The following is a 10,182-nucleotide window of genomic DNA, read 5'->3' as shown; positions in this document are numbered from 1 at the left end:
ATGGTGAAGTTGGGGATGACATTAAATGGGAAATTAGAGATGCGTGCAATAAGGGCACAACAGTTATCATGGGTGACTTTAATCTACATATAGATTGGGCTAACCAAATTAGTAACAATACTGTGGAGGAGGAATTCCTGGAGTGTATACGGGATGGTTTCCTGGACCAATATGTCGAGGAACCAAGTAGAGATCAGGCCATCTTAGACTGGGTATTATGTAATGAGAAAGGATTAATTAGCAATCTTGTTGTGCGAGGCCCCTTGGGGAGGAGCGATCATAATATGATAGAATTCTTCATTAAGATGGAGAGTGAAGTAGTTGCCTCAGAGACTAGGGTCCTGAATTTAAATAAAGGAAACTATGATGGTATGAGGCGCGAGTTGGCTAGGATGGATTGGGAAATGTTACTTAAAGGGTTGATGGTGGATAGGCAATGGCAAACATTTAAAAATCGCATGGATGAACTACAGAATTTGTTCATCCCTGTTTGGCATAAAAATAACACAAAAAGGTGACTCAACCATGGCTAACAAGGGAAATTAGGGATAGCATAAGATCCAAGGAGAGGACATATAAATTGGCCAGAAAAAGCAGCAAACCTGAGGAGTGGGAGCAGTTTAGGATTCAGCAAAGGAGGACAAAGGGATTAATTAAGAGGGGGGAAATAGAGTATGAGAGTAAGCTTTCAGGGAACATAAAAACTGACTGTAAAAGCTTCTATAGATATATGAAGAGAAAAAGATTGGTGAAGTCAAGCATAGGTCCCTTGCAGTCAGAATCAGAAGAATTTATAATGAGGAACAAAGAAATGGCAGACCAATTAAATACATACTTTGATTCTGTCTTCACAAACGAGGACACAAATAACCTCCCAGAGATGTCGGGGAACATAGGGTCTAATGAGAGGGAGGAACTGAATGAAATCAGTATTTGTAGAGAAATGGTGTTAGTGAAATTGACGGGATTGAAGGCAGATAAATCCCCAGGGCCTGATAATCTACATCCTAGGGTACTTAAGGAAGTGGCCCCAGAAATAGTAGATGCATTGCTGGTCATCTTCCAAAATTCTATAGACTCTGGAACAGTCCCCATGGATTGGAGGGTAGCTAATGTAACCCCACTATTTAAAAAAGGTGGTAGAAAGAAAACGGGGAATTATAGACCGGTAAGCCTGACATCGGTAGTGGGGAAAATGCTAGAATCCATTATAAAAGATGTAATAGCAGAGCACTTGGATAACAGCGACAGGATTGGACAAAGTCAACATGGATTTACAAAAGGTAAATCATGCTTGTCTAATCTACGGGAATTTTTTGAGGCTGTAGAATAGATAAGGGAGAACCAGTGGATGTGGTGTATTTGAACTTTCAGAAGACTTTCGATAAGGTCCCGCATAAGAGATTAGCGTGCAACGTTAAAGCACATGGGATTGGGGGTAAGGTACTGACTTGGATAGAGAACTGGTTGGCAGACAGGAAGCAAAGAGTTGGAATAAATGGGTCTTTTTCCGAGTGACAGGCAGTGACTAGTGAGGTACCGCAGGGATCGGTGCTGGGACCCCAGTTATTCACAATATATATTAATGATCTAGATGAGGGAACTAGATGTAATATCTCCAAGTTTGCAGACAACACAAAGCTGGGTGGGCGTGTGTGCTGTGAGGGGGATGCAGAGAAACTCCAGTATGATTTGGACAGGTTGGGTGATTGGGCAGATGCAGTATAATGTGGATAAATGCGAGGTTATCCACTTTGGTGGCAAAAACAGGAAGGCAGTTTATTATCTGAATGGCAATAGATTGGGAAAAGGGGAAGTGCAACGAGACCTGGGTGTCCTTGTGCACCAGTCGCTGAAGTTAAGCATGCAGGTGCAGCAGGCGGTTAAGAAGGCAAATGGTATGTTGGCCTTCATAGCGAGAGGATTCGAGTACAGGAGCAAGGATGTCTTGCTGCAGTTGTACAGGGCCTTGGTGAGACCACACCTTGAGTATTGTGTGCAGTTTAGGTCGCCTTATCTGAGGAAGGATGTTCTTGCCATAGAGGGAGTGCAGCGAAGATTCACCAGACTGATACCTGGGATGACAGGAATGATGTATGAAGAGAGATTGGGTCGATTGGGCTTTTATTCGCTAAAGTTTAGAAGAATGAGAGGGGATCTCATTGAATCTTATAAAATTCTAACAGGACTAGATGCAGGAAGGATGTTCCCGATGGCAGGGGAGTCCAGAACCAGGGGTCACAGTCTAAGGATAAGGGGTAAGCCATTTAGGACTGAGATGAGGAGGAATTTCTTCACCCAGAGAGTGGTGAACCTGTGGAATTCTCTACCACAGAAGACAGTTGATCCACTTCATTAAATATATTTAAGAAGCAGTTAGATATATTTCTTAAGGCTAAAGGGATCAAGGTAGAAAGCAGGGACAGCGTACTGAATTTGGATGATCAGCCATGATCTCATTAAATGGCAGAACAGGCTTGAAGGGCCAAATGGCCTACTCCTATGTTTCTATGTAATGTCGCAGCCGAAAGGCGGCGCCTCTGACAGTGCAGCACTCCCTCATTATTGCACTGTAGTGTCTGCCTAGATTTTGTGCTCAAGTCTCTGGAGTGGAACTTGAACCCACAACTTTCTGATTCGAGAAGTGAGAGTGCTACCCACTGAGCCACAGCTGGTCCTTATATATACTTTTGTTTCTGAATCATTTTATCTGTTCTGTTGGTTTCTGTCATGTGGTTAAAGCCTATCCAACAGTTAAACGTGCTCCAACCAGAAAGTGTAAAGGGTGTTCAGAAAAACACATTTCTGTAATCTAAGTTGAGGTTCAACCTCAGCCCTTCTAATTAAATCTCTCTTATTTAAAGTTTCTTTTTGGTCCCGTGTCCTATCTAAATGGCTGATTATTTTGGGGTTTGTGATGAAAAAGTTGAAATCTGCAAATAAAACCAAAACAAGCATGGAATGCACAGCTGAGCAGGCGCTGGCAGGAAAGGGTTAATGTGGAATTTTTATTTTTATTTCTACCTAGCAAGATGAAGTCGTTCCTAAGTGGCAAACTTTCAAAGCCCAAAGGTCAGAATAATACTTTGTACACCGCAGCTTTTAAATAGTATTTTAGTTTACTATGTTGGAACTGTTCCTACTTTACAACAGTGAATACACTTCAAAAAATACTTCATTGGCTGTAAAGAGCTTTGGGACGTCCGGTCGACGTGAAAGGTGCTGTTGAAATGCAAGTCCTACTTTTCTTTCTTTTACTCACTGAGTTTGGTTTCCTTCTGTATTTTACCAAGTGCCCATTCTTCATAGGGGAGACTGAGCAGTGGGTGTTGGCAGACTGAAATAACAACAGAAAATGCTGGAAAAACTCATCAGGTCAGGCAACATCCATGGACAGAAATTTGAGTTGGCGTTTCGGGTTGAACCCTTCTTCAAAACTGGAAAGAAAAGAAAATAGATCGGAGGCAGGGCTGCGATCGGACAAAAGAATAAAAGAAACAAAAGAAGTAAAAAAGAGACAATAAAAGGTATTAGAAGCTAGACGAGATGGTAATAGGCTGAGATTGGGTGTAAAGTGTACTGGCAGGGCAAGAGATAGCTGCCAGGTGTGAGAGAGAAACAAAAGGAAAGGGGGGGGGGAAAGGAGTGGAAAAATTACAAGAAAAAATGAAATAGGGGCCGAGGTTATGATCTGAAATTGTTGAACTCGATATTGAGTCTGGAAGGCTGCAGAGTGCCTAATCGGAAGATGAGGTGCTGTTCCTCGAGTTTACGTTGAGCTTCCGTGGAACAATACAAGAGGCCAAGGACAGTGAGGTCCGAGTGGGAATGGAGCGTTGAATTAAAATGACAGGCGACCGGAAGCTCGGGGTCACCCTTACGGACTGAACGGAGGTGTTCCGCAAAGCGGTCACCCAATCTGCGTTTGGTCTCCCCAATGTAGAGGAGACCGCATCGTGAGCAGCGAATACAGTATACTAGTTTGCGAGAAGTACAAGTAAATCGCTGTTTCACCTGGAAGGGGTGTTTGGGGCCCTGGATAGTGGGAAGGGGGGAGGTATAGGGGCAGGTGTTACATCTCCTCCGCTTGCACGGGAAGGTGCCAGGCGAAGGGGAAGGGCTGTTTGGGGTGATAGAGGAGTGGACTAGGGTGTCTCGGAGGGATCGGTCCCTGCGGAATGTTGAAAGGGGAGGGGAGGGGAAGATACGTTTGGTGGTGGGATCACTTTGGAGGTAGCGGAAATGCCGGAGGATGATCCGTTGAATGTGGAGGCTGGTGGGGTGAAAGGTGAGGACAAGGGGAACCCTATCGTGGTTCCGGGAGGGAGGGGCAGGGGTGAGGGCAGAAGTGCGGGAGATGGATCCTGTAGTCATCTCGGTTGTTCAGTACCCAACCTTCTTGACTAAAATTGTTAACAGGAGATATTCCAACCACATATCCATAGAGGGACTTCCTAGTGAGAAGCTATTGGGTACAAATGGCATGTTGGACTGTTGAGTATTCTAGGAACATAGGAACAGGAGGAGGCCATTCTGCCCCTTGAGCCTGTTCCACCATTCAATGAGATCAGATCAGATTCAATTAGATCTGTGATCTAACTCCATAAACCCGCCTTTGGCCCATATCCCTTAATACCTTTTTAACAAAAAGCTATCAATCTCCGATATAAAATTAACAATTGATCTAGCATCAATTGCCGTTTGCGGAAGAGAGTTCCAATCTTCTACCACCCTTTGTGTGTAGAAGTGTTTCCTAATTTCACTCCTGAAAGGTCTGGCTCTAATTTTTAGACTCTGCCCCCTAGTCCTAGAATCCCCAACCAGCGGAAATAGTTTCTCTCTATCTACCCTATCTGTTCCACTTAATATCCTGAAAACTTCGATCAGATCACTCCTTTACCTTCTAAATTCTAGGAAATACAACCCTAATTTGTGTAATCCCTCCTCGTAACTTAACCCTTGAAGTCCGGGTATCATTCTGGTAAACCTACGCTGCACTCCCTCCAAGGCCAATATATGAGATAAAAAGAAAAAATGTGAATGCTGGTAATCTGAAATATTGACAAAAATGCTGGACAAGAAAATGGACCACTGGCTTATAAAGTCCAATTAAGTCAAAATCTGTTTTTATGATGTATAATTCCAGGATTTTTACCAGTGTCTTAAGGGTCACATTTGATAATTCTATCCATTTTTATATGCAAACCTCAAACCAGTTAAGTTAATAAAACCAAATAAGTTAACATTTCAGGTGTGACTCATCATTGGAACAGGATTGTTTCTTTAAAAAATTGATTGAGGATATTCACCCTGCGACGAAGGATTGGCAACCTTGGGGTTTTTCCACCATATTTCTCCCTCACTGGTCCTTTCATGATATGTGCTGTTCCGCAGCTGAGAGAAGGGGCAAATAAATTCATCCTATGACACGCAATACTTGTGCTGATCTCGGGCCAAGTGTCAGGAGGAATGCAACAGCAGCCTCCTGAGGATCCCCTCCTGCTCCGTTTCCCTATCTGTGCCGCACAGGTCAGATCAAGAGTCATAGAGTCATAGAGTTTTTACAGCACAGAAAGAGGCCCTTCGGCCCATCGTGTCTGCGCCGCCCATCCCTCCCTGTCCAGTCTAATCCCATTTTCCAGCATTTGGTCCATAGCCTTGTATGCAATGGCATTTCAAGTGCTCATCCAAATGCTTCTTGAATGTTGTGAGGGTTCCTGCCTCTACCACCCTTTCAGGCAGTGAGTTCCAGCTTTCAACCACCCTCTGGGTGAAAAAGTTCCTCCTCAAATCCCCCCTAAATCTCCTGCCCCTTACCCTGAATCTGTGCCCCCTTGTTATTGACCCCCCTACTAAGGGGAAAAGTTCCTCTTTATCTACCCTATCTATGCCCCTCATCATTTTGTACACCTCAATCAGGTCCCCCCTCAGCCTCCTTTGCTCCAAGGAAAACAACCCCAGCCTGTTGAGTCTTTCTTCATAGCTGAGGCGCTCCATCCCAGGTAACATCCTGGTGAATCTTCTCTGCACCCTCTCCAAAGCAATCACACCCTTCCTATAGTGAGGCGACCAGAACTGCACACAGTACTCCAGCTGTGGCCTCACCAGCGTTTTGTACAGCTCCATCATAACCTCCCTGCTCTTATATTCTATGCCTCTGCTAATGAAGGCAAGTATCCCATAAGCCTTTTTAACCACCTTATCTACCTGTTCCGCTGCCTTCAGGGATCTATGTACATGTACACCAAGGTCCCTCTGACCCTCTGTACTTCCTAGGGTCCTACCACTCATTGTGTATTCCCTTGCCTTATTTGTCCGTCCAAAATGCATCACCTCGCACTTTTCCGGGTTAAATTCCATTTGCCACTTTTCCGCCCATCTGACCAACCCGTTAATATTGTCCTGTAGCCTGAGGCTTTCCTCCTCGCAATTTACCACCCCACCAATTTTCGTGTCATCCGCGAACTTACTGATCATACCCTTTACATTCTCATCCAAATCATTAATGTAGATCACAAACAGCAAGGGACCCAGCACCGATCCCTGAGGTATCCCACTGGACACAGGCTTCCAGTCACAAAAGCAACCTTCGACCATCACCCTCTGCCTCCTGCCACTCAGCCAGTTTAGGATCCAACGCGCCAAGGCCCCCTGGATCCCATGGGCTCTTACCTTCTTGACCAGTCTCCTATGCGGGACCTTGTCAAAAGCTTTACTGAAGTCCATGTAAACCACATCCACAGCATTTCCCTCATCCACACACCTAGTCACCCCCTCGAAAAATTCAATCAGATTGGTCAGACATGATTTACCCTTGACAAAGCCATGCTGACTATCCCCGATTAATCCTTGCCTCTCCAAGTGGAGACTAATTTTGTCCCTCAGAATTTTTTCCAATAATTTCCCTACCACAGATGTTAGGCTCACTGGCCTGTAATTCCCTGGTTTATCCCTGCTACCCTTCTTGAATAATGGTACTACGTTAGCTGTTCTCCAGTCCTCTGGTACATCCCCTGTGGCCAGAGAGGTTCTGAAAATTTGTGTCAGAGCCCCTGCAATCTCCTCCTTTGCCTCACACAACAGCCTGGGATACATCTCGTCCGGGCCTGGGGATTTATCCACTTTTTGGCCTGCTAAAACCGCTAGTACCTCCTCCCTCTCGATGCTAATATGTTCAAGTATGTCACAGTCCCCTTGCCCGACTTCTATGTCTACATCATCTTTCTCCATAGTGAACACTGAGGCAAAAAATTCATTTAAAACCCCACCTACTTCATCTGGCTCTACACACAGCTTGCCACTTTGGTCCCTAATGGGCCCTACCCTTTTCCCTGGTTATCCTCTTGCCCTTAATATACTTATAAAACATCTTAGGATTTTCCTTTATTTTGCTCGCCAGTGTTATTTCATGGCCCCTCCTCGCCCTCCTAATTTCCTTTTTAAGTATGCCCCTGCACCTCTTATACTCCTCTAGGGCTTCCACCGTCTTTTGTCTTTTGTAACTGCCAAAAGCCCCCCTTTTTTTCCTAATGCATTTTTGTATATCCTTTGTCATCCAAGGTTCCCTTTGCTTGTTGGTCCCACCCTTGACCTTTACAGGAACATGTTGGTGTTGTACTCTCTCTATTTCCCTTCTGAAAGCCTCCCACTGTTTTGATGTGGATTTTCCTATAAGTAGCTGCTCCCAGTCCACTTTTGCCAGATCCTGTCTTATCTTATTAAAATCGGCCTTCCCCCAATTTAGAACCCTGATTTCCGGGCCGTCTTTGTCTTTTTCCATGACCACCTTAAATCTCACCGAATTGTGGTCACTATCGCCAAAATGCTCTCCTACAGACACTTCCACCACCTGCCCGGCTACATTCCCTAGAATTAGGTCCAGTACCGCCCCCTCTCTTGTAGGACTTTCTACATGTTGGCTCAAAAAGCTTTCCTGGATGCACTTTAAGAATTCTGCTCCCTCCAAGCCTTTCACACTCTGACTATCCCAATTTATATTGGGGAAGTTGAAATCCCCCACTATTACTACCCTATTATTTTCACACTTTTCTGATATCTGCCTGCATATCTGTTCCTCTATCTCCCCCTGACTGTTTGGGGGCCTATAGTACACTCCCAGCAAGGTGCTTGACCCCTTTTTGTTTTTAAGTTCTACCCATCGAGCGGAGCAAAAATATCAGAACTTGTGTATGATGTTTCTCTGGGGCACTGCTTGCAACTGAAGTAAAACACACTGCCCCTTATTAATATTCTTAGTAAACTGCGAGCAGATGGAGTTATGTTGCCTGTGAATATTGTAAAGGGTATCTGGATTGCAGAGTGATGATCATAATGTATTGTGAATTGGACAAGGTCGATCTCTCTTCCCCCGACAAGGCAGTCAGATAACATTGTGCATTTGAATTATTGACGCTTATACTATCAGGCATAGTACGCAGCCCTGCTGACATTCCCAGACACCAGAAGTGTATTGGCGGTGAGCTTACACAGATCATTTGGCTTTGGATTTCACTGCGGTTTTCATATAGTTTCAACTGGATTCAAGGACTGTTGATTGTGACTGATCTGGAAAAAAAACTGGTGGTAATTTCATTCTTGAAGTATTTAAGATTGAGGGCTGTGCTTAGAAAAATCTAAGCTTTGGGGAAATAATTAAAAGGCATATTCTTGTTCAGTTAGTTTGTTTAAACATTAAACAAACTGAGAAAAAAAGGACAAAGATTCTTCAAGTGGCCTGCTTAAAGACACTAAAACATCGGGGGATGGTGAAAAGGCTGATTCTATTTGGTTAGACTTAAGCAATAGGAAGAGAAACTGTTACTCTATTGGAAGTTTAGTATAGATCACTGAAGAGTGTAAATGAGATAGGGGAAGAGAAAAATAATATTGGGTGGCCTTATTTACCCAAATATAGACGGAGGTAAAAGTAATTAACAACAACAACAGCAACTTGTATTTATATAGCACCTTTAACGTAGTAAAATGTCCCAAGGCGCTGCACAGGAGCGATTATCAAACAAAATTTGACACTGAGCTACATAAGGAGATATTAGGGCAGAGGACCAAAAGCTTGGTCAAAGAGATAGGTTTTAAGGAGCGTCTTAAACGAGGAAAGAAAGGAAGAGAGACGGCGAGGTTTAGGGAGGGAATTCCAGAGCTTAGGGCCTTGACAGCTGAAGGCATGGCCGGCAATGGCGCGGACATGATGGGCCGAAATGGCCTCCTTCTGTGCTGTAACTTGCTATGAATGGTGGAGCGATTTAAAATCGGGGATGCTCAAGAGGCCAGAATTAGAGAAGCACAGATATCTCGGAGGGTTATAAGTGAAAACGAAGGAAAGGGTATCTACAACATTTCAGGACTGCTTTCTAGATTGGTATGTTTTCAGTTTAACAAGTAAGTGCTGGATTTAGTTTTAGGAAATGAAATGGAGCATGTAGATTATGGAAGGGTAAGGGAACCTCTAAATAGCAGTGACCACAACACAGTTAGGTTCATATAAAAATTCAAAAGAAAAGGGAACAAAGGTTTTAAAAAATGACTCTAAAAAGCAAAATTTAAATGAGATAGAATAGGAACCAGCTCTGCAAAAGAAAATCAGTTGGAGCACAGAAAATATAGAAGGGAAGCAAGAAAGGAGATTAGAAAGTCAAGGAGAGGCTACAAGGAAAGACCTATGATGAAAGGCAACATCAAGGGATATCGAGCGGAAGGTTTTATAAACATTAAAAGTAAAAGAGCAGTTTAAGGATTGATAGGGCTGATTACAGATGAAAAAACAATCTTCTCATGGAGGATGAAGAAATGATAAAGGAACAAAGTGAGTACTTTGCCTCAGTTTCCACAGATGAGTGTGATGGTGGGAACAAAAGGGTACAAGAGGAAGAGGTGGTGCAATTCGGTAGGATAACTGTAGATAAGGAAGTAGTACTGATAAAAATGGTGGAACTCCGTGAAAAAAGACACCAAGCCCTGATGGTGTATAATACTCAGGAAAGTCAGAGAGAAAGAAAGACTTGTATTTATATAGCGCCTTTCATGACCACCGGATGTATCAAAGCGCTTTACAATCAATGAAGCACTTTTTGAAGTGGAGTCACTGTTGTAATGTGGGAGGAAATAGCAGAGGCTCTGACTAGACTTGTTCAAATATCTTTGGATATGGAAGTTGAGCCAGATGAC

The sequence above is a fragment of the Somniosus microcephalus genome, chromosome 18 (genome assembly GCF_052327205.1).
Source record: "Somniosus microcephalus isolate GS21.2 chromosome 18, FLI_Smic_1.0, whole genome shotgun sequence".
Taxonomy (NCBI): domain Eukaryota; kingdom Metazoa; phylum Chordata; class Chondrichthyes; order Squaliformes; family Somniosidae; genus Somniosus; species Somniosus microcephalus.
Note: the sequence above shows the minus strand (reverse complement) of the source record.